The sequence below is a fragment of the Anabrus simplex genome, chromosome 1 (genome assembly GCF_040414725.1).
Source record: "Anabrus simplex isolate iqAnaSimp1 chromosome 1, ASM4041472v1, whole genome shotgun sequence".
In the NCBI taxonomy this organism is placed as follows: Eukaryota; Metazoa; Arthropoda; class Insecta; order Orthoptera; family Tettigoniidae; genus Anabrus; species Anabrus simplex.
In genome coordinates, this window is record NC_090265.1 from 839513284 (window position 1) to 839540035 (window position 26752).

The following is a 26752-nucleotide window of genomic DNA, read 5'->3' on the forward strand; positions in this document are numbered from 1 at the left end:
GGGGAAGATACACCTGATTGGTCATAAATTAACTAAAGAAATTCGGGATTGGCTAAATTCAAAACAAGGGGAAAGAAAGGGTTAATATTGCCAACTTAAACCATGACTGCAAGAAATTTAACAAAGAACAAACTTATGAATTCAAATTTTCTCCAAAAAACAGTTCTTTCACTTCGCACTAGGGTGCACCATTGTAGTTCTTCAGTAGTGTCCTCTAGAAGAGAAAGTTCACACTTCTTACTACAGGCAAAACAAAAATACATCGAAAACGACCCAGTTCAGAAACCTCAAAATTTCCAAGTAGTGACATCTTCTGAGAAACTTGAAAATTAACACCTTAGATAAAGTTCAGACTTCCTCCAGTAGGGGAGTTTCAACTGGCGCAAAGTTTGAATTAGCGACGTGGAGGTGTACCGCCCGGTACACCCTCATTACCATTTCTAGAGCACAGTTAAATAATAGTGGTGAGAGCCCATCTCCCTGCCGTAGTCCAGTTTTAATTTCAAATGTATCTGATGTTTTACCCCTAAACTTCACTTTTGGTGTTGGTGAGAGTCAATTTTATCATGTTTATTAATTTGGGGTGTAGTCAAAAGTGTCTTAAAATTTTAAACAGAGATTCTCTATGGATGCAATCATAAGCTTTCTTGAAATCTACAAATGTTATCACCATATCTCTGTTTCTTCTCATGTTATAGTCCATTATCAACTTAAGACTCATGATCTGATCAGGACAGCTCCTCCAGGGTCTGAAACCTCCTTGATATTCTCCTAGTTCTTTCTCAAGTTGTAAACTTATCCTATTAAGGATGATTATTGAAAATATTTTGTATGTTATGTCTAGGAGCGAGATTCCCCTGTAGTTATTAGGGTCAGTTTTGTCTCCTTTTTTGTGCAGTGGGTGAATGAGGGCTGTTGTCCAGTGTTCTGGTAGTTCTTCTTTAATCCAGATAGAGACAAGTTGTTGATGGAGGGCAACTTTTGCTGATGTTCCTGCATATTTACAGATTTCTGCAAAGGTCTGATCTTCTCCTGGCGCTTTGTAGCTTTTTAATTTATGCAGAGCTTGGTAGACTTCCTTTATTGTGGGGGGGGATTGATGTTCTCTGGTGGTGTTTTTATCGGGGTGTTGGTGTCCAAATGAAGGAGTTCTGTAGGTTCCTCACAATTTAAAAGCTTGTTGAAATATTTAGCCAGAATTTCTGCATTGTCTTTATTGTTATGAGCCAGCTTACCATTTTCATCCTTCATCAGTAGGGTTAAGGGTTCATATTTTAGGAGCTGTTTTCTGAAGGTTTTGTAGTAGTCCCTTGATTGAGTTTTATTGAATCCTTGTTCATTTAATTGCAGTGTGTCCTTCTGACGTTGTATTTTTATTCTGCTTAAGACTTGGTAGTTTCTTTTCTCCGTTTTACTAGATTTTGATAGGATATTTCTGTTTTTTTGGGACTGATGTAATAGCCATGCCTGATGTCTTTTCCACAGTTTCATCACATTCACTGTTCCACCATTGGTGTTTTTTACGTGGTTTAATTGGAGCCAGGTCTTCTGCAATTTGTTTAAGGTTGTGTACTAAGTCTTCAAGTTTATCTGTGATTTTCATTTTTTCAGTTGCTTTCTGGTAATTTTTGTTGCTGATTAGCTGGGTAGGATCTATTTTTCTGTTAGTTTTAAGGGCTTGCTTTTGTTGTCTCCTCTGGGAAGTGAGTTTAATTTTAATTTTAACTACGTACTGATCTGAACCTGTGTCTATTCCTCGGAGGACTTTGACTTTATAGATCTCTTTGTGGTGGTATTTGTCCATGCAGATGTGATCCAGTTGCCATTCTCTTTTAGTGTAATCAGGGTGTTTCCATGTTTTGAGTGTTTGAGGTTTTCACTTAAAATATGTAGATTTTGAGATTAAAATATGGTTTCTACACAGGTCAACTAGTCTCTCTCCATTTTTATTTGTTTTCTTGTGTGCTGGCCGTTTTCCAATGATGTCACGGTATTTTCTTTCTCTGCGTAGTTGAGCGTTCAAGTCGCCTATTAATAATTTTACATGGTGTTTGGGGATGTTACCTATGGTCTGATCCAATAGGTCCCAAAATTCTTCTGTTTCCTCATGGTCTTTTGAGGAGTTGTTTTTATCATTAGTGGGAGCATGGGCATTTGTTATAGTATAGATTTTAATAGATTCCTTAAAGGTGAGCGTTGAGAGTCGTCGAGACTGTCATTTGAATTCTTGAACTGGGTTTATTATTTTAAGGCTGACCAAAAATCCTGTTACAAATTGTGGGACATTCTTCATCACTCTCTTCCCGGGTATACCTTTATAAAGTCTGTACCCTTGAGACTCCAAGGCTTCGTGGTCAGTGTTTCTAATTTCCTGTAATCCCATGATAAGAATTTTGTACCGGGCGAGTTGGCCGTGCGCGTAGAGGCGCTCGGCTGTGAGCTTGCATCCGGGAGATAGTAGGTTCGAATCCCACTATCGACAGCCCTGAAGATGGTTTTCCGTGGTTTCCCATTTTCACACCAGGCAAATGCTGGGGCTGTACCTTAATTAAGGCCACGGCCGCTTCCTTCCAACTCCTACGCCTTTCCTATCCCATCGTCGCCATAAGACCTATCTGTGTCGGTGCGACGTAAAGCCCCTAGCAAAAAAAAAAAGAATTTTGTGTTGGTCCATTATGTCGGTGATCACTTTTAGTTTACGGGTTTGCATGAGTGAGTTTATATGTTGTGTTGAGAAGTGGGTTATCTGTTATTTGGTTTGATTCTTGACTTTGTCTCGTTCGTGTATGTGGTACTGAGGTATTTCCGTGCCTCCGACTTCACGGTATAATTCAGGTGGCAGCCCACCGTATCCGAATGCTGCCTTCTCTGAACTCTTGGTTCCTTGACCTTTCATGGTTGACTGTCAAGGTGTCACCTGTGTGGGACTTGGTCCCGAATTACAACTCTGGATGAGATCCAGTGAGGTGATAATGAGGCCGTTCCTCTGGCGTACAGACGCCTTGTGCAGCTGCCCCTAACATGGAGAACAGGCGCTGTATAATGGATTCCAATGGCATTTCCTCCACTCATCCCACCTTAAGGGGCTCATTCGCTCGAAACCGTTGGCCCCCTTAGAGAGTCAGGTTATTTCCCGCCGCCCAACACTCGGCGTTGGCAGTTTTACATCTGGGTGCCAGACCAGCAAACCCTCCTCCTTTCTCATTCCGGACTTGGGACCGGACAATGGCGGAGTTTTTATTATTATTATTATTATTATTATTATTATTATTATTATTATTATTATTATTATTATTATTATTATTATTATTATTATTATTATTGGACCCCACAGCAAGATGCAAGACCGCTACTTGGTGGTAAATTACATCTGCTGCCATTGGCACTGCTGACAATGTGACTAGGACCATTGTCGCGCATAGGCAAGTGCGCGGGATTTCTGGCGATACGAATGATATACTTCCATGCATTATTGACCTTATTATAGAGGTGAACAATTGCACGGTCAATATCATTCCTATCGTTTATTTCAAATGTGATTAAATTTTTATTTATGTCAGGAGAATCTACTGTGATCTAACTTTAAGTTCTCCAAAGGAAAAGATGGCTCTTGAAAACGAATCCAGGAAAGATTAAAAGTTATCGGTTTATGATCAGAATCAATTACATTATGAATAGTAAAAACAATTGGTCTCAACTCCTTTTTCACCCCAACCGTCTTTAAGTTGATTTCCCCCACCCCCTCCAAAAAAAGAAGGCGTGTTTCTTTATGTTTAAAGGAGATTCCAAATACCAATGTTCACGTCTGTTACCTTCATTTTTGAGATATAAGTATCCCCATAAAAAGAATTCACTTTTCTTCACTTCCTTTCACACCCCCACCTCACTTTATGTGAATTTTCCTGAAAAAATACGTGTTTCTTTATTTAGTAAAGGATCTTCTAAATACCAATTATCATGACTGTAATATCTTCAGTTTTGCAGATATGTGTTCTCATAAAAGGAATTCATCTCCTTTTCACCCCCGCCCCCAAGATGATTTTCCCCCAAAAATGCGTTTTTTCTTTTTTTTTTAAGAAGATCCAAATACCAATGTTCACGTCTGTAAAAACTTTAGTTTTTATTAGATGTAAGTATTCTCATACAATTAATTCAATTAATATTTCAAATCTTTCACCCACCTCGTCAACGGATTTTCCGAAACCTAAGGAATACGTGTTTCTTTACTTTTAAATCAGATTCCAAATACCAATTTTCACGCCTGCAACATCTTTCGTTTTGAGATAATAGTATCTTCATACAAATAATTCGACTAATTTTTCAATTCTCCCCCTCCTTAAGTGGATTTCCGAAAACAAAAAATACATATATCTTTATTTTTAAAGATTCCAAATACCAAATTTCACGTCTGCAACATCTTCAGATTTTGAGATATCAGTATCCTAATAAAATGAATTCAAACCGGGCGAGTTGGCTGTGCGGTTAGAGTCACGCAGCTGTGAGCTTGCATGCGGGAGAAAGTGGGTTCGAATCCCACTGTCGGCAGCCCTGAATATGGTTTTCCGTGGTTTCCTATTTTCACACCAGGCAAATGCCGGTTTGTACCTTAATTAAGGCCACGGCCGCTTCGTTCCCATTCCTAGGCCTTTCCTATCCCATCGTCGCCATAAGACCTATCTGTGTCGGTGCGACGTAAAGCAAATAGCAAAAGAATTCAACCCCATTTTCAGTCATTTTACCCCCACCCAAGTGGTTTTCCGAAAACAAAAAAACACATGTTTCTTTATTATTAATGGAGGTAAAAATACCGTTTTTCACTTCTGTAACATGTTAAGCTTTTGAGATATACTGTAGACATGCTCATTTTAAAATTTCACCCCCCATTTTTAGTTCCCCCTTAAGTGGAGTTTCCAAAAGCAAATCATCCACGTTTCCTTACCTTTACAGGAGATTGCAATACCAGTTTTTTACATCTGTAACATTTTACGTTTCTGAGATGTACTGCAGATATAGTCTTTCTAAAAGTTCACCCCATTTGTCCGACCTGTTTAACCCCCATTAATTGGATTTTCCAAAAACAAAAAAAAAGTGTTTCTTTATTTTTAAAAAGGATTCCAAATACCAATTTTCAGGTCTGTAATATCTACAGTTTCTGAGATATAAGTATCCTCATTAAAGGCATACGACCACTTTTTCACCCTTTTTCACCCCTCCTAGTGGGATTTTTCGAAAGCAAAGTAATACGTGTTTCTTTATTTTTGAGGGAAATTCTAAATACCAATTTTTACATCTGTAAACTTTTAAAGTTTTGAGATATAGATACACTCATTATAAAAATTCACTCCACTTTTCACCCCTTTAGCGATAGAATATCCAAAAATCCTCCCTTAGCGAGCACCTACATTGTAATATAAATGTATCCTCATAATTCCATTTCTTTATGTCCAGTAGTTTTGGCTTGGCGATGATGAGTCAGTCAGTCAGTCAGGACATGTTCTTTTATATATATAGACTAGCAGTTACCCACGGCTTCGCTCGCGTGGATTTCATAATTTGATAAAAAAGTAATCATGTCTCGGAACTGTAGGTACTAAGACATTATCTGAAAATCCCTAAAGTATAAAAACCCCAAAAACACTTTGTAAACCACGTTTGTGGTGTTACCTTTCCGGGGTAAGACGACTATGCGACATAGAACTGTACATGTGAGAAATAGTCTTCTATCAAGTCGAAAATAAAAGTAAATACATGTTTATTTTTAAAGGAGATTCCAAGTACCTATTTCCACATCTGTAACATCTTCAGTTTTTGAGATATAAGTATCCTAATAAAAAAAGCATTCAACTCTTTCTTCACTTATTTTCACCCCGTTAAGTGCCTTTCCCGAAAACAAAAAGGTAGGCCTACATGTTCCTGTACTTTTAAAGGACTTTTCAAATACCAAGTTTCTTTTCTGTTACATGTTAAGTTTTTTACATATACTCTAGATATACCGGTACTCATTTTAAACATTCACCCGCTTTTTCAATTCTTGTCAGCCCCTTACGTGGATATTCGAAAACAAACATATATACGTGTTTCATTATTTTTAAAAGAGATTCCAAATACCAGTTTACATTAATGTACGTCTGCAACACCTTCAGTTCTTGAGATCTATGTATCCTCTTAAAAAGAATTCAACTTCTTCTTCACTTCTTTCTACCCCTCTCTCCCCTTAAGCGGACTTTCCGAAAACAAAGATATGCGTTTCTTGTTATTTAAAGGAAATTCAAGATATCAACTTTCACGTTTGTAACAGCTTCAGTTTTAAGATAAACATAATACAACTCCTGCTTTACTTATTTTCAATAACCCCCCCCCCCCCTTTAAGTCGATTTTCCCGAAAGAGAAGAATGCGGGTTTTTTTTACTTTGAAAAAAGACTCCTAATACTGTTCATGCCTGTAACATCTTCAGCTTTTGAGATATAAGTACCGAGCTCGATAGCTGCAGTCGCTTAAGTGCGGCCAGTATCCAGTAATCGGGAGATAATGGGTTCGAGTCCCACTGTCGGCAGCCTTGGTTTTCTGTGGTTTCCCATTTTCACCCCAGGCAAATGCCGGGGCTGTACCATAATTAAGGCCACGGCCGCTTCCTTCCAACTCCTAGGCCTTTCCTATCCCATCGTCGCCATAAGACCTATCTGTGTCAGTTCGACGTAAAGCAAATAGCAAATGAGATATAAGTATCCTCATAAAAATAATTCCACTCCTTTTTCAACCCACTTCCGCCCGCTAAGTTGATTCCTCTCCCCTCCAAAAATGCATAAATTTCAGTTTCTCCATAAAAAGAATTCAATTTTTTCACTTCCTTCCACAAGTGAAATTTTCGAAAAAAATATGTGTTTATTTATAAAGGAGCTCCAAATGTCAATTATCACGACTGTAACATCTTCAGTTTTGAGGTATATGTAACCTCATAAAAAGAATAGAAAGAATTAAACTCTTTTTCACCCCTACCCCCCAAGTAAATTTTCCCCAAAATAGAGTGTTTATTTATTTTTTATGGAGTTTACATCTGTAACTTTCAGTTTTTGATATGTAAGTTTCTCCATAAAAAGAATTCAAAATTTTTCACTCGCTTTCACACTCCCCCTTAAGTGAAATTTCGAGAAAAAAAATACTCGTTTCTTTATTTATAAAGGAGCTTCCAATTACCAATTATCACGACTGTAACATCTTCAGTTTTTGAGATATATGTATCCTCATGTAAAGAATTTAACTCCATTTCCATCTGCCCACTCCCACAAGTTGATTTCCCTCCAAAATTGCGTGTTTCATTATGTTCAAAGGAGATTCCAAATACGGTACCAATATTCAAGTTTGTAACATCTTTAGTTTTTTTAGATATAAGTATTCTCATACAAATAATTCAACTAATTTTTCGATTATTTCATCACCCCCTCCCTCTTCAGTGAATTTTCCGAAAACAAAAGAATACGCCTTTCTTTATTTTCTAAGGAGATTCCAAATACCAATTTTTATGTACACAACATCTTTAGTTTTTGACATATAAGTATCCTCATACAAAGAATTCAACTCATTTTTCAATTCTTTCACCCCCCACCCACCCAAATGGATTTTCCAAAAAAAATGTATTTCTTTACTTTTACTTTTACTTTTACAAATACCAGTTTTCAAGTCTGTAATATGTTACTTGTCTGAGATAATTTGCAGATATAGACTTTTTTTTTTTAAATTCACCCTGCTTGTCACTCCTGTTCACCCCCTACATATTGGATTTTCCGAAAACACAAAAACATGTGTTTCTTTATTTTCAAAGGAGATCTCAAATACCAATTTTCATGCCTGTAACATCTTCAGTTTTTGAGATATACTGGTAAGTATCCTCATAAAAGGTATTCAACATCCCTTTCCCCTTTTTCACCCCCTTAATGGGATTTTCTGAAAACAAAACTACGTGTTTCTTTATTTTTAAAGGAGATTCCAAATACCAATTTTTACGTCTGTATACTTTTAAGTTTTTGAGATACAGACATTCTCATTTAAAATACCCATCCCCCTTTTCACCCATTTAGCAACAGAATATCCAAAAACCCTTCCTTAGTGAGCACCTACACCCTAATATAAATGTATTCCCAAAATTTCATTTCTTTAAGTCTAGTAGTTTTGGCTCAGTGATGATGAATCATTCAGTCAGTCAGTCAGTCAGTCAGTCAGTCAGTCAGTCAGTCAGTCAGTCAGGACATGTTATTTTATATATAGAGATTTTCCCATGTTATCAATTCTTCCTCCTTTCCTCTTATTTTTCTGCCACTTTTCTTCAATTCTGCTTTCAAATCAATGATTGCCATCATGCCTATAATATTTCCCTTGTCTTTCACAGCATTAGTAGAAGATTATAACTTCATTTTCTATGAATATAAATATAAGCTTTGGTATGAAAACCTTAAATTACATGCATAGATGCAAAACAAATGAGAAACAGAAAGCGCATAACATTTGTACACTGCCTAGTGGACTATTTAGGCGTAACACATCCCTATTGTTCTCACATAAGCAACGTTGCCAGATTTAGGAATATTTCTCTACGCGTAAATACTTTTACTTTTTTGTGCAGTAAATTTTCAGCATGAAGTATTCAAATCATGGTTCCTTTCTCCATTAACCCTGTAATGATTGCACACAATTCTATGCCATAGAAGGTTGCATGGTGTTTGAGAGATGCCATTTCGCTTCTGAGACAATTATGCTATCCCAAGTTTCAAATAAGGATTTACGTTAATTTCAGGACATTTTGAAAGGATGAATATTAATTACTGAATCTAATTTATTGATATAAAAACAACTAACGGTGGACTTAGGCTATAGATTAGGGACCTAAAACATACCATGTAGCACAATTCTACACTCGTTTTATTGCTAGCCCAGATGTCCTTGGTATTTGTGTGGTTATCTTTCTTTGCAGCACATAAATACAGTATGAGATTAAGGTGTTTATTACGCATATGTCGGTAGATCAAGCGCCCGTTTCTCTGCCGTAGTTCATTTGAACCTCTTCACTTTTCCCCGTTTGTGCACTCCTCCATAGTAGATAGCACTGTGTCATCAAAGAATAGTTCCCAGCATTCTCTGGGAATTTTGAAAAGCTTCATAACACCTATCACACCAGGTAAACTAGTGACAATATTTTGTCACTGGATTTGAGCATTTCTGGGAGATTTAGCTTTTCACCACTTATAAACTCCATTTTGCCCATGAAATAATCACTTTCATTTTCTCCTGCTTCATCACTATTGTCTGTGACTTCTTTAGTGTCTATACTTTTGCTTCTGGTTTCTAGAACATCTTCCTCCTCATCACTATACAAATCACCTTCATCATCATCATCATCATCATCATCATCATCATCCTCAAGCAAACTCTCCAAATGTTATATATCTCCTCACCTTTCCACTCATTTTGAGCACTAAAAATATGAGAAGTTGAAATTCTAGCAAGAAATCATGCAATCTGAGACTTTCTGAAGAGTAATTGCTGCAATAATATTGAAGATAATACTACAAAATGGGAACTTACTTTGTAGCGGTGAATTTCACATGGCATCTATCAGACATCTTTGACACTTGTGTAATAGTGACCCATCACCACACGAGTTAGATGCTGATGTTTTATTATGTTGGTTGTGAATAGATATTTGAAAGGCAGATGGCATTTCTGGTCAGTGGCCTAGGTGGTTTCCTTGCAGTGACAGAAATAAACTAGTGTGGTGCCTCTCAGATGCAATGTGATCACTCTAGGGTTAAAACATAAATATTTAATACATACTTATTAACATTTCTATACGAATTAATTTTTTACACAACTACCAGAAATTTATTTTCTCTATATAGGCTACAGATTAGATAGTATACGGAAAGGTTGATATGTGTCCTGCCAGTACTTAATTTTTTAAATTTTAGGTGGCGAAATGCACACTTTCCACCCTTTCCAACCTCCCTCCCACCACCACCACCATAAAACAATGAAACCACAAGATTTATTATAAAAAATGGGTTGTATGCAATATTCTTTAGTCAGATTATAGTTACATTATGAATTAATACACATGTTGAGTACTATTTTAAATCTCCAGTGTGGACTATGTTCCAGTAACTTAAAAACAATTGTTACTAGGTCAAGTCAAGGCTTGGAAGTGGATGTCTCGCCCACACATGCTAGAGAGGCATCCATGGTTCCTCCACATGGGTGATACGGTGGTTCAGGTGAAGTAGGGCTGGTGATTGAGCTGAAGGCTCACTGCGGGGTGCTGGAACCAACACATCACTTTGCTCTACGTAGCCTGGATGAGCCGCGGGTTGGGAATGGGGCGATCCCAACCTAGGGGTAAAGTCATGGCTGTGAACTCAAATCATGATAATGCCAAGTGGAGACCACGTGAGTAGGCCTACTGAAGGGGGAACAAACTTGGCTAGGTTCGGGCCATGGGCGGAGAGCTCGATGGACGACTGAGGGGCATGGTCTCTGTTACGGAGAGCCTGAGTTGAGGGAGGAAAATGTCTAGCTGTATGCCCCACCACGGATGGTGAGAATGACGTTCAGGACCCTAGAAGGGGCAAAAACCCTATGATTGATTGTAATATGGATGCTTATAAAGAACCAATTTCAAAAACTTCGACATCAAGGGAAGCCATGGAAGCTCCAGTAGAGCAGATCCGGGAGCAAGCCCAAGATGAAAAAATGGAGATAGAAGTCCCAATTTGACCGGCTATCGCCGACTCAAAACAAGAAATGGCAACAGAAGCTCCAGTAGAGTAGACTGCTACCACAAGCAAACCAGGAATATCCGTAGAGATAGAATTGAAGATTTCTGCATCGAAAATCAACAGATTTCATATCGACAGACCACCTCACAACAGTGCATATTACAAGGAAAGGAAGAGAGCAAGGAAGGAAGCCAAAATAGCGGCTGGAACTTGGAGAAGAAGCCAAGGAACAGGGATCAGTGAGAGGCTATCCCTCCGGCAACGCCCAAAAGGCCAAAGTTGGGGGATAGTACGCCATCAAGTTCAGCTACAAAACTGGCCGCCAAGAAACAGAAAGAAGAGACAGTCATGCCCTTTTCGGAAAGACTAACTTCAGTCAAGGTAGCAATGAAACCTAAAACCTTTCCAGACAGGAAACTGAAGGAGGAAGACGTGAGGGAAATTTCATCTGCTCTGATGCAAAATGAAACCGCTGTCGGACAGATGCCTTCCAGGCTTACTCGAGTGTCCAAGGCTGGAAAGTGGAGCGATGGTACTGATCTGTGCAAATCCAGAAACTAAAAGCTGGCTGAAACTGACAGTGGCCAATTGCAAACCTTGGAAAGGGGAGTATTTGTAGGTGGCAGAATCCAAGAAGGTGCTGAATACTACAAAGGTCATCACCAAGTTTCCTCCTCCATTTGACAGGATGAAGGTTGATGATATGCTTGTTACAATACACCAGCATGACACCAAACTTACAACAAAAGAGTAGAGAGTGCTGAATGCAACAACTACTCATGACACAGGAAGAACAATTGTTTTAGCCCTTAATGAAAGAGATTTGGAAGAGCTCAAGAAGAGAGGCCTTAAGGCCATGCTTGGACTTGGGCAGATCAAATTTCAAGTAAATAAGGGAAAAACAAAATCTAGCATTGCCAAGGATGGTACTGAACGTTCTACAGGCTAACCTACAACATAAAAAATCAGCTGTGGCCAATTTCGTCAGGAAGTTCAAGTCCGAGGCTATTGATGTGGCTCTTATACAAAAACCATGGGTAGTTAAGGGCAGAATAACAGGACTGGCAGAATCTGGAGGTAAGCTAATGTACGATACTAAATCAAATATGTTTACTTGTGAGCAGAAGACTAAAATGCCTTCTGTTGCAGGAACGTTGTTCAAAGGACTTAGTGGCGGCCAAGATAAAACTTGGAAATTGGGAAGGTCCCAGAGACATAACCATAGGCTCTGCATACCTTCCATATGACTCAACTAATCTGCCCCCATCAGAAGAAGTTGAGAACCTAATTTGCAATGCAAAGAGGAAAGACGAACACCTAGTTCTTGGAGCAGATGCAAATTCACACCACACGGCATGGGGCAGCACAAACTGCAATGAAAGAGGTGAACTTTTACCACAGTTTATTACTGGAACTGAGTTGACGATACTAAACCTAGGAAACAAGCCTACATTTATAAATAAAAAACGTAGGGAGATAATAGACATTACACTAAGCACTTTGCATCTTGCAAACTTTATTAAACACTGGAAGGTGCTGGAGGAACCATCATTGGCAGACCACTAGCACATCCAATTTTCAATAGATGCGAGACTATGAGGGACTGAGATGTACAGAGACCCAAAAGGAACAAACTGGGATAGATACAGAGAAGGTCTAGGGAAGGCTAACAAAAAATTCCAACTAACATGAGAGGACAGAAAGAATTGAATGAGGCAGTGGAACTATTAGAAGAGGCCATTATAGACTCATTCGATGACAACTGTCCTCTCAAAGAAAAGAAAAACTCCAAAAAAGCAAGGTGGTGGAACAACAAGCTAGCCAAAATGAAAAAAGAGGTTAGGATGTTGTACAGAATATCATCTAGAAATGGTATGTGGGACGTATATCATAGGAAATTCACTGAGTATAACCTAAAGATACGGAAAGCAAAAAGAAAATCTTGGAGACTGTTCTGCAAGAAAATGGAATCACACACTGAAACAGCAAGGCTCCAGAAGGTTCTTAAAGCAACCCATATAAATCAAGTAGGGACAATGGGTCATTTACTCAGGCGGGGAAGGACACGCTGGAGATGCATGTCACTTTCCTGAGGCTGAGGATATGACAGAAGAAGAAACGGTTGGAACAGAGACCAGAGCTGAAGAGTAGACTGGAACTGTGCCAACAGAATAATAAAACACAACCATGTAAAAAAATCAATCAACACGTTTCACCCAATGAAGGCTCCGGGGCCAGATGAGATACTTCCAATACTCCTACAGGAAGGATGGGAGATACTGATCAATGCCCTGGCAGACCTCTTCAGAGTTAGTCTAGCTTTAGGGCACATGCCGAAATCATAGTCTGAAGCTAAAGCAGTTTTCATACCTATACCTGGAAGGGCAAACTATGCCCAAGCCAAAGCAAACAGACCATTATGTTTAACCTCCTTCATGCTGAAAGCAATGGAGAAAATTCTGGATAAATATATCAGAAGAATGGTGCATCTGAACTCAACATTACATGAAAATCAGTTTGTATATAGACCTGGCAGATCCACTGAAGTAGCACTCCACCAGTTGGTTTGTAAACTAGAGGAAAGCCTAGAATATAAAGAAATTGCACTGGCAGCATTTCTAGATATAGAAGGAGCCTTCAGCAATACAACCTATGACTCTATGATCAAAGCATTGGAAAAGAGCAAGGTGAGTAAAACCGTCGTCAAATGGATTAAACCCATGTTAGACGGAAGGAAGATAAAAGCAACCCTGTTTGAAGAAACGTTGACGGTTAGGGCCACCAGAGGCTGTACTTAGGGAGGAGTTCTTTCGCCTCTGCTGTGAAACCTTGTGGTGAACTAAATCATAGCTATGCTCAATGAACAGGTTTTCTATACACAAGGATGCACAGATGGCCTTAGTGATTGTGGTACGAGGTAAGGTGATGAGTGTTATCACTCAACCTTGTGGAGAAGTGGTGTCGGGAAGAACAACTATCGGTCAACCCGAACAAGATAACTCTGGTCCCTTTCACAAGATGAAAAAAAATTAAAGGGAAAGAGATCACTGAAGCTCTCTGGGCAAGATTATATGGAAGAACAGGCACTGCACCTAGGTGTAGTGATAGATAAAAATCTAACCTGGAACCACATATAGAAAGGAACATAACCCGGGCCAAGAACTTGCTGTATGCATGTAAAACAGCCATTGGGAAGACATGGGGCCTAAGACCATCAATGGTAATGTGGATATACACAATAATCATTAGACTGTTGATGGCCTATGCTGCAATCATCTGGTGGCAGAAAGTAAGTCAAGGAAAAGTTGCCGGTAGATTGGATAGCCATAACTGGGGCTATGAGAACTACACTGACAGAAGCCTTGAATACTTTACTAGACCTCCCATCACTATGCATTTTCATAAAAAGACAGGCTAGAATGAGTTCATATAGATTGGCACAATCAGAGTGCTGGAATGCACAAAGACCCAATCTAGGACACTGTAAAATTTACAGAGTTATAACAGAGGAAGTTCTACACATGCCTTCTGATCATATGATACCAAAGTACAACTTTGAAAAACTGTATGAGACCCAGATAATAAAGAAAAGAAGACTGGGATATCAACAAATGGAATACTGAAAAAGAAGATATAGTGAGGTGGACTGATGGCTCAAAGACTGTGGATGGCACAGGAGGAGGGATCAATGGGGGGAGACCTGAGAGATCAATCCAGATGAGCCTGGGCAGATACACTACAGTCTTTCAAGCTGAAATGATACCTATCATAATATGTCTTGAAGAAAATCTGAAAATGAACTATAGGAATAAGAACATTTTCATTTTTAGGGACAGCCAAGTGGCCATTAAGACACTAGAGGTAGTCCGGATAATATCCAGAATTGTCTGGTATTACCACTCACTTCTCCTGAAGCTCTCAAAGTATAACATTGTTAAAATAATATGAGTACCAGGGCATGTAGGTATAGAAGGAAATGAAAAGGCAGATAAACTGGCTAGGAAAGGAGCAGAAACACATTTTGTTGGCGCAGAACCTGTATGCGGGATTTCCTATGGACAAGCTCGATACTACATAGGAAAATGGGTACAAAAGAAACAAATAGAAAACTGGAAAAATACTCCAGGATGCAGGCTTGCAAAGGAACTGATAAAAGGACCAAACAAGAAGCACTGTTAAAACTCAGCAGAGAAAATACAAGATGGGTAGTAGGACTGTTGACAGGACACTGCCATCTGAAAAAACGCCTACACAGAATTGGAGTACAGTAATAAGAGACAACATATGTAGGAAATGCAATGAAGCAGAGGAATCAGCTGAATACATACTTTTCGAATGTGAGGCTCTGGGTAGAATCAGACTTTCCACTCTAGGACTACCAGGTGAAGAGAGAGAAAAAATCCAAGAAGACCCAATAAGAACAACCTGCAGCTTCATGAAGGGAGTAGGTATATCTAAGTGGGAATGAAGGAAAACATGGTAGCAAAAGATCTTATAGGTCGATGCTAATTAGGAACTAATATTTAGAGGCCCCATGAAGAAAAGATGAAGAAGAACTTAAAAACACTGTGCAAAAGACGAAATCCCTGGAATGTGCCAGAAAGCTGTTCCAACATATGCCGGCTGAAATGGAGCACTGCTTGCTGGTGTGTTTATCTTTGAATTCAAACGTTGGTGCTGATTGCTTGGCTTTTGGCTTCTAGCATCTTCTCCCCTCTAGTGCTGTAGTAGTGTAGTGCATGTTACATGGTCAGTACTACAATTAATTTTGGTGAGTAGCACATTGGGACGCAGGCGAAGCAGCTAAAGCAGTGCAGCGCAGAGCAGATTTTTGTAATCCACACAAATCATTGCACCATCGCAAGTTGACAGACAGGGCAGGCCGGTTCTGCACGTACTTCCGCCTACCACGCGATGTCTTCGAAACACAGTTTCCTGCGCACGTGTCACGCAGTTAGTTAAGAAATGGAGGAGAAAATTACCACAGCCATTCAGTCTCACCATGCTCTCTGCACTTTGAATTCCTTCCCTCTCAACTTCCATTTACTTTCTTCAATATCTCGAAAATTTCCCTGAACACTTTCTCGGGGATTGATGTTAAAAATTAATTTGGACTTTAAGGAAACTTTTAAGTCCAAGAAAACTACGGGTCATCACTTTAGAATTAAAGATATAACTGGATGAAAAAATGTTGACACTCCAACACAGGGTGGCACACAGCCGGTATCGACAGGCAGACACAGCCAAGGCCAACTAATCTATCTAGTGCGGTCTTGGCACAGCACGTTCAGTTCAGGCACATCCAGCTGAAGCGGAGCATGTCCTGTTGCCTCTCGAAGTTCTCTCTAGGACGCAGTTACAGTCCTGTGTCCCGTGTCTCGGCACTCTGTACCGAAACACTCCGCCTCAAGTTCCTAATGTTGCGGAACAAGTGAATGTTCCGGTCTGCCCAACCCTATTCTCCACACTGACTTCAATACCATATTTCTCAATATTGTCATTTAAAGCTTGGATTTGCACTTCTGTATTGTTGACAGTATTCCCCTCAATTAAATTAATTAAGAATGTGTCACATGAAAACAGGGAAGAACTTGTACCCTTCACTCATGACTAAAAATTCAATGTACCCCCATGAAAACAATCCTTATATGATAAGTTTCAAAAATATGAATATCTGGCTGATTATTTAGGCAGTTTTAAATTGATTAAATCTGTTCTTTTAAATATGCATTATACATAAGACAAAATAAGAACAGTTAGCAGTGACAGGGAATTAGAAGTGGAGTGGCATAAAAATTTATCGACAACAAAAAATACCGGGAGTCTGGGCGATATAAATGGGGGTTAGACACAAAAAATGAAAGAAAAAAGCTAAAAAAATGGTAAGTTTTTGATGCTCTCTGAGCAAATTTCAACAGAGTAGTAATGGTTGATAGTTTACTAACTTAACTGTGGTAATAACAGTTTCTTGAGATTTTTATTCAGTACTATGCAATAAAACTTTCACCAAAGGAACAATTACACATGAATTACAATTAAATAGAAGTACAGTGTGATTATTAGGGCCCGGACTTTTTAAAAATGCATATGCACATATGCAAATGCATATTTTGAATGTTAGTGCATATTTTGAACGTTAATGCATATACAGACATATTTTTCTCTTATGTGTGATTGATTATCTAAGATTTCTGTACAAAATGAAAAATTTAATGAGCTCTGTATGTTGCACATGAATTGGCAACATGAGAAACCTTCCCTGATCAAGGAAAGTTTGTTTTGTGGTTTTTTTTTTTTTTTTTTTTGTTAGGGGCTTTACGTCACACCGACACAGATAGGTCTTATGGCGACGAATCAAGGATAGTGCTTTCAGTGTCGCAATACAAGTAGTGAGATGGATAATAACGTTTTTCACAACAACAATTTCCTTCTTTCTGACAATCCTTTCTCCTTCTCCTTACAGTAGCCTCGCAAGGTTTGCTTAAACAAGTGCGTTCCTCTGTTAACTTGCTATTCGTCTATTGCAGTGTTTTGCCAGATTTTTTTTTTTGCTAGGGGCTTTACGCCGCGCCGACACAGATAGGTCTTATGGCGACGATGGGATAGGAAAGGCCTAGGAGTTGGAAGGAAGCGGCCGTGGCCTTAATTAAGGTACAGCCCCAGCATTTGCCTGGTGTGAAAATGGGAAACCATGGAAAACCATTTTCAGGGCTGCCGATAGTGGGATTCGAACCTACTATCTCCCGGATGCAAGCTCACAGCCGCGCGCCTCTACGCGCACGGCCAACTCGCCCGGTTTTTGCCAGATTGAACTGTAAAAATGCCTAAAGTCTTTGTCAGAAGAACGTTCCGAGCAGTGAGTGCCGGTGTACAAGTATTGCCCAAGTATGTCCGTCGACATAGAACGATCATTTTCAGTGTGTAAATTAATTTTGTCCGACAACAAAAAGTCATTGACTCCTGAAAACATTGAAAAAAAACTGTTGAAGCGTATTGTCATGCATCATTTTGCAAGGAATGAAACTTGTTTATCAATTTAATACTGATTTAAAATTAAATAATGTGTTTGGTAATTGTATTGTTTTATTTTAGTGCATATTTTCATGCATATTTTCAACATTTTTAGTGCATATGTGCATGCATATTTTCGGAGTTTTTAGTGCATATGAATCCGGGCCCTAGTGATTATACAATATAAAAGCCATTTAGTATTTGACTACACACTAAAATGAAATGAAATGGCGTATGGCTTTTAGTGCCGGGAGTGTCCGAGGACAAGTTCGGCTCGCGCCAGATGCAGGTCTTTTGATTTGACACCCGTAGGCGACCTGCGTGTCGTGATGAGGATGAAATGATGATGAAGACGACACATACACCCGGCCCCAGTGAAAGCGAAATTAACCAATTAAGGTTAAAATTCCGGACCCTGCCGGGAATCAAACCCGGGACCCCTGTGACCAAAGGCCAGCACACTAACCATTTAGCCATGGAAGACTACACACTAAGTAAACAAGAAACTAGATAGCACAGACACAATGACTGAGTGGAAGTGCCAGACTGACGAATGCATGCAGCAAGCAGGTGAATTATACCTCATCGTCTATGACCTTGCCAAACATATACCCCTGATTCCCTTCCTCACAGCACATGCTAGAAGTGTGATTACTAGCACAAACCAGCGCGAAGCCCCGAGCTTCGAGGGGAAAGTAGGGGAATGTAGTGGATGTAGTAATTGCTACTGAGCTATTGGGAACAAAGTGAAGCCTTGTCACTCTAAAGTAGTCGCCAGGGCCCACTGTGAACATTTTGGTAGTAACTAGCAAAGTGAACATTTCTCCCCTCTCACTCATGCTATAGCACATGGATTCGTACGCAAACAAAACTCATTTATTATACAACTAAGGTTTTGTGCTTTAATGTTCATCCAGTATTCCTTCATTCGTAGATGGTGTTGCTCCTTTCGCTCTTTCATCCATGCCTCTCCAGTTTTCAGCTTAAGCTTTGGTTGGAAACTCTGATGTTCTTGGAGTTTTTTCTTAAGTGGGTCATGATCCTGGATATCTTCAAATAAGATCCCAATCTCCTGAAGATCTTCCTGTACCTCACTGAACCATGCCCCCTTCGCCTTTTTCTCTTTGAGGAAAGTGAAAATGCACTTAGTTAATCGTGTTGACTTCATTCAGGCCATGTGTCCATAAAAAATTATCCTTTTTTCTGCATCACATTGATTATTTTCTCCACATGCGAGTACAACTCCTGGTTGTGCCGTCTCCTAAACTGGCCATTATCTTTGACTGGACCTAAGATTTTCCTCAAAGTCTTCCTTTCCTTAGCCTCTAATTCCTCCATCATGCCTTTTTTGTTCATGGCAAGACATTCTGCTGCATATAGAGCCTCTGGCTGGATGACAGTGCAATTGTGTTTGATTTTTGCATTCAGAGATATACTGTAGATCTTTTGTTATAGACATTTTTAGTCAGATTGTAAGCCATTTCAATTTTATTCATGCGTGATGCAAAGGCTTCTTTTTCAGACATGTTAGGTTCTATCCATTCACCAAGATAAATTTTTCAACACACTTGAATTTTCTGCGAGTCCCTTCTGGCTACTTGGTGCCAGTTTGATGTTTGTAATGAATTTTGTTTTCTCAAAGAAGATCTGGAGGCCTGCCTTTGCAGCTTGCGTTTGAAGATGGTTGATCTGCTTCGTGGCCACATCCAAGGAATCAGCAAAAACTGCAAGATCGTCTGCAAATGCTAGACAGTCAATTGGAAGGTTCTTGTTCGTGTGGCCGAGTCTGACTCTGCTTTCGACTCCTTCACAACACATTTCTCTGCGCCATTTATGGATCACTTTCTCAAGAATGCAGTTGAACAACAGAGGTGAGAGACCATCTCCCTGCCTAACTCTTGTCCGTGTTTAAAAGGCATCTGAAGTATCTCCTCTGAACTTCACTTTTGAGACGGTGTTGGTGAGAGACTTTTAGATGATCGCTCTTCTTTTACCATCCAAGCCAAATTCTTTTAAGATCTGAATTAAGGTAGTTCTGTCAATTGAATCATAGGCCTCCTTAAAGTTGACGAACTTTACTATGAAAGTCTTGTTCCTTAGTTTAAGACATAAAATGACAGATTTCAGATTCAATAAGTTATTAATGTTTAAATAAATTAAAGAAATGAATTAAGTGATAAGGCAACAGGATTTGTATAAGTTACCTTTTTATAATTCCTAGTTTTAGGTGGCTATTATTATTATTATTATTATTATTATTATTATTATTATTATTATTATTATTATTATTATTATTATTATTATTATTATTATTATTATTATTATTATTATTTTATTATTATTATTTCATTCATTCAACTTTGCTAATCAGCCATGATAAGCCTCACTTTACATTCTGGCATTTGTTCATTTTTTACTTGATCCACATCGTCTTCATTAGCTTACTGTGTTTAGCGCGATGTTCTTCTGTCCATTTAGCACCAGTTGCCCATTTTTCGTCCTGGAAAGTCTCAAAAGCTTTGATGGCTGCTCTGAAAAGATTTCGGTCTTGTGCATCTTCTGCTAGTAGGCCCAGTTCTTTAGGATCTTTCTTGACATTAACGTACCATGGCATTGCCGTTTTTGGTTTTGAGTCAAATATACTGAAGATACGTTTCATCCATCGAGAGTCAATCATCCGTCGTATATGACAGTAGAAGCAAACTCTGCCTTTACACATTGTGTCTGTGATCTTCTCTATCTTAGAGTATATTTCTTGTCTGGATTTTCTAATGTAGATGCCATTTTTGTAGTTTGGGCTAAATATGGTGTGTAGTATCTTTCTTTCTTTCCTCTCTAAATCCACAAGCAAACATTTCTCGGACAGCATAAGGCATTCAGATGCATATAGGGATACTTGTTTAATGACAGTGTTGTAGTGATAAATTTTTGTGTTCAGAGAAATGCACTTTTTGTTGTATATGTTGTATATTTTAAAGGACATGCCACCAATCAAACGCAGTATGGTTCACGGTCCTTTGACTGAAACTAATCTTTCACAGTAAGAAAAAAAAAAAAGGGAATTTCAGAAACTTGAGTGGTTAATATAAGATCACTTTGACATTGAATCAATTATTATTGATCAAATTATTATTATTATTATTATTATTATTATTATTATTATTATTATTATTATTATTATTATTATTATTATTATTATTATTATTATTATTATTATTATTATTGTTGTATATAATAACTGTTATTAATTTATTTGCAAAATGAGGTAATTCGAACAAGTTTTTCTGCTGTTGACCTTGGTGCTTCGCTCCAGCTCGAAAGTCTAAGTGGAGCGTTATCCAGAAATGAGCTCATGATGCTGGCAGCATTTTTTTGTTGGATAGCAATTCCTATCCGCTTCCTCAGGAATTCCATTGAAGAAGAGTCTCCAGTAAATTCAGATAGTTGTTTGCCAATATCTGAAACAAGATTTTTAGCATCTTGACACCATGTCCCCATCGTTTTGACTGCGAATACCACGAAGATGTAGTTGTCCATTGGTGCTCCACTGCTCTGTATTTTGCCCTTTTGTTGTGCACGGCCAATTCCACAGCAGAACCAGCAGCCTTGCAATTGTGAGGCAAATGAGATGGTGCTAAAGTATCAACACATGTGGCATCCCACAGGAGAGATCTGGATGAAATGGAATCAAACTTTAATTTTTTCTCCATAAAGTGGGGGACAACTGCCATGCTCTCCTCATCGCCGCCACTGATTATGAAATGAAATACAATTTTTAATACACATCACAAAAAATTTAAGAGTTTGTGTCAGCATCAAATATCATCGAATGATAATAATATCACACAATTCGTGATGGACAAACCAAAGCGAGCAAGTACAGTCCATGGAAAATTTGATATCTTTTACTGATCTTTGACAGTGTGAAAGCAAAAACAAACAGGGAATTTCAGAAACTTCAGTGGTTAATATAAGATCACTTCAACATCAAATCATAAGGGCAAATGTAACACAATTAAAAAGCTCCTAGCACCTTGCAGTGAACGAACCTAATGTTTTCTCTCATTATGGATTCATTTAGTCATGTTCTATGGCTAAATGGTTAGCGTGCTGGCCTTTGGTGAGAGGGGTCCCGGGTTCGATTCCCAGTAGGGTCGGGAATTTTAACCAACATTGGTTAATTTTGCTGGCACAGGGGCTGGGTGTATGTGTCATCTTCATCATCATTTCATCCTCATCACGATGCACAGGTCGCCTACGGGTGTCAAATGAAAAGACCTGCATCTGGTGAGCTGAACATGTCCTCGGACACTCCCGGCACAAAAGCCATATGCCATTTCATTTCATGGATTCATTTAATCATTTCCAACAATGGAAAGCATTTGTAGGAAGGTTTTAGGAGCTTTATTTGATGAAATGAACTTTTGTGTGAGAGAGTTTGTAAAAAAAATTGTATGTTGCTTTCACCATTTACATGTTGCCACCTATTTATACCTACAAAGAGAAATACGTATGGCTCTTGTATTCATTTTCTCTAAAGGTAAGTACATATACTATATGCTGGTTAGGGTCTTTTGTGAAAAAATTAACACAATTTTTAAATTCCAACCTCAAATTTCAATGTTTTCAGAAACTCTCGTAACAAAGGACATGTTACCAATCAAACTCAGTATGGTTCAAGGTCCTTTGACTGAAACTAATCTTTCACAGTTAAAAAAAAACAGGGAATTTCAGAAACTTCAGTGGTTAATATAAGATCACTTTGACATTGATTCATAAGGGCAAATGTGACGGTGTATGAATGCTTGGAGAAATAGTAAAAGAAGATAGAGCAGCAATGAACAGCAATATCAAAAGGAAATTATATGATGCAGGAATTCCAATCTCCACCGGAAGAGTTCGCCGGAGACAGGTTGATTTGGGCTTCAAAAGTCACAGACCTTCTTGCCTTGCAAGCCACGGCTTAATCTAAGGATGATGAAGCAATGGTTGAAATAGGCTATGCAGAGGCGGTGCATGGTATTGTTGCAGGGTTGCACAACTACCAATAATTTTTCACTTCATTTATAGTCTTTTCTTCTAATAGTAAACCTAACATGTATTCAAAAGCATGTTAAAATCAACCATCACCGATCGTTCGCTGTACTAATGCTTTGTAACACACCAACAAACACTGCTGATTTTGAATCAAACTCAGGGGGTTTGCTTTCCTACGGCAACCCCCTAGTGGACAGCGCGCGCAATATACCTTAGCAGGGACGAGCCTAACAAGGGAACTGTCCATACTGTCATATCGAAATCGACAATGAAATCTGGTACAGCAATGTACAAAAATTCAGCTGTCATTTCGATCTGTAAGGTCCTGAAATCGATACGGAAATGTCTAATAGAATTGAACGCATTAGCGTATAGCTTGACGTGGACAGCCCTGGTGACCAGCTGAAGCAATCGGGTTACCCTGAGCATTCTGCGCTAGCCAGTTGACACATGTTCCTTTGAAAGAGCAGTCATGAATCCAGCTAATGTTCTAGAGCAGGGATGGTGAACCTTTTCCAACTAGTGTGCCATTTTATGTCTGGTTTATTTTTCTCAACTGTATACTGTGCCACTTGTTATATTCCTTTGGAATGGCTACAACCACCCACCCCCCCAACCCACCACCAACTTCCATCCCTAATTCCAAATTATGTTTCATAATATGTTATTACACATACACCGTAAAATAATACATTCATTGCATATTCCGTGGTCGTATTTTGCCAATACCGCAAAAATACATTTTTTAATATGTAAATTTTAAGAATACCTAACATTATTTTTGCTTAAATATAATAAGCACCCATTGTAACACACTTTGTCATTGAGCATTGTTGGATATATAAATCAAAAATACTAATATTGCCGAAAGACTTTAAGTGAAATGTCGTTCTCAACTTTAGTGTGAAACTTGTAGCTGTATCGTAGTAGCTGTGTCATTTATCTTAGGGTCTTAACTTGTTGTCTTCGATAACACACAAGAAGTACTTAGGTCTGAACTAAGACTGTTTCTAACAGTTGACTTCACAAGGTTCATTGCATAAAATAGCTGTTTGCAGGCCTATGATGAACCAAACAAAGTAACTAACGCTGTAGCAAGTTTATTCATATCCGAAAACATATGTGGGAGGCTGTTCCGCTGTTCATGTATTAAGTTCTCTGGCTTTTGGAAAGAATATTCATCATCAACAGCACACTCGATTTTCACCATTTCTTCACCAAGTTGTAGGAATTTGTTCACTGATGTACTGCTTTCTTGAAATTCAGTCAACTCCATTTCTAAACTATCAATATCTAACCACTCAAAGAATTGGCCTTAATAGCACTCATTTGTGCAATGTGAGGTTTTGAAATAAAGTGCGATAGTTTCTCCAAATCTCGAAGTTGAGATAATCTCTTGGCAACTATTTGTCTTACAAAATTCGAAATAATAAACAGTTAAAACACAACGAATAATTACGCGATGCTGGCAACCACACACAAGCCAAACTTCGCTAATTGGCTGATGTGGGTGAGGGAATGGTTCGTCGGACGCATCTGACATTTATCTCACTTGACTTCCGGACCTATCAGTGTTGAAGTGTTGCCGTAATGCACGTCCGAATGAAACTAGAATTTAGATTTTCGGTATATATTTCTTAAGCCTCCAACACTGTGACTATACCATGAATGAGATATATATAGTCTATAGTACAAGACGTACGTAGAAACGTTAATATGTGCATGTGGTGTGCCACCGAAATCATGTTTGCGTGTCACCTAGTGACACGTGTGGCATAGGTTCGCCATCCCTGTTCTAGAGTATGCTTCACGTTATTTCCATGAATAAGGTTTCTCGTCTTCCCATGAAATAACTTTGGAAGAAAGGGAGATGGGCCGACATGTGATTGAACTAATTGAAAATCATCCCATGGATGCCAGCAACATCTCAGAGTCGTGTCTGGAGAGAAATAATGACAGTGAAAGTGATAGTGGAAGCACCGACACCTCATCTGCATTATCTGAAAGAGAAGGCAGCACACCATTGCCAGGAACAAGATGTGTTACGGATCATTCTGTGCCCTGAGATTGATTCCCGTCAATCCAGTGAAGAGATACCACAGTCACCTAGCAAATCTACTATTCAAGCTATGCTTCCAGTGCAAAGAAGAAAGTGAAACAAACTGCAGATCTTGCGTACAGGAGAAAAGCTGTAAATTTATGGTTAAAAAAGGGGGGTAAGAAGTGGCTTTCATTCACCACTGTTCGCAAAAGGTGTCGTAAAGGTAATGTCACTACGACAACTGTACAGTTGGAAGAACCAATTAGAATCTACATCGGTAAGCCCCAATGAACACAGGGAATTGATGCATATAAAATTATTTTCTCGCTTTACAGAAGCAAGAAGACTGAAGTGGAATGTATGCAATGAAGATCAGAGACTGTGGGCCTTGGAAATTTTAAGAGAGATTTCAATGGAGTGAACTAATTTCAGCGCATGTGCTAGTTGGTTGAGTCATTTTAAGGAAAAGTACAGAATAAAAAGTAGAAAGATTATAAAATTTGTATCCCATACATATCTGCAAGATGAAGATGAAGTCGCAAAGAAATTTGTGGAAGCAGCTACAGAACGATTTTTAGACTACACCACTTCTTCAATATACAATACTGATCAGAGTGGTTACGTGCACAAAATGAAAGCAAAAAGGACTCTATCGTTTGTTGGTGAGAAACATACAGAAACAGTTGCTCAATCAGTTAGTGCACTCATCTCTTCATACACAATTATGCCTACATTTCGTATGGCCAGTACTCTTTTCCTGAAATTCTTCATTGTACTAGAGGAGGCAACTGGAACTTTCAGTCTGAGAGCTTCCAAAGAAATGTTTCATGCTGGAAATATAACTGTAACAGCCACAATATAAGGGAAATGGGGAAAAAGGAATTAAAGTATTGGTTTAAAGAATCCTTCTTCCCATTTGTGGAAGAAAAGAGTTTGCTACTGCTAGATTCCTGGACTACTTATAGTGATAAGAGCTGTCTTGAAGACATTCCTTCAGGCAACAGTATAGAAATTCTCCAGATTCCTCCCGGCACTACAGGAAAAATACAGCCCTTGGACAATTTTTTTTCTTCTGGCAGTGGAAGGCTTTGTATTGCTGCTTAACAGACATGCTCGCCAGTATCAGTCTCAGGTAGTTGCACGAGACTAGCAAGTCCCCTACCAAGAAACAGCTCCAAATGTCCCCATTATATTGCGCCACTCTGCAGAGATTACTTCATTCCTAAATTCTCTCCTCTTGCAGAGGTAATTTATTTCCATTTTTTAAATTTACAAATTTCATTTATATTGCACTGATGCAGATGGGTATTACGGCAACAATAGGATAGGAAAGAGTAGGAGTTTGAAGGAAGCAACCTTGGCTTTAATTAGAAATTCTCCAGATTCCTCCTGGCACTACAGGGAAAATACAGCCCTTGGACAATTTGCCTGGTGTGAAAATGGGAAACTGCAGGAAAACCATCTTCAGGGCTTCCAACAGTGGTGTTCAAATCCACTATACCCCGAACGCAAGCTCACAGCTACGCAATCTTAACCGCACGGCCAACTTGCTGGGTAATTTATTTTCCACGCCATACCAGAACACCCACAATATTACCAACATCTTGCTTCATTGAAAAACAGGACGGCAAATTTTCAATTCAAGTGAGGCAAAAGTAACTGTGCCAGGCTGGGTGGCTCTGACGGTTGAGGCACTGGCCTTCTGACCCCAACGTGGCAAGTTCGATTCTGGCTCAGTCCGGTGGTACTTCAAGGTGCTCAAATATGTCAGCCTCGTGTCAGTAGATTTAGTGGCACCTCAGCATCTTTGAAAACCATAAACAGTCATTAGTGGGACGTAAAGCTAATAAAGTTATTATTAAGAGTAATTGTAGTTACAGCATATGAGGCTGTCCGTTC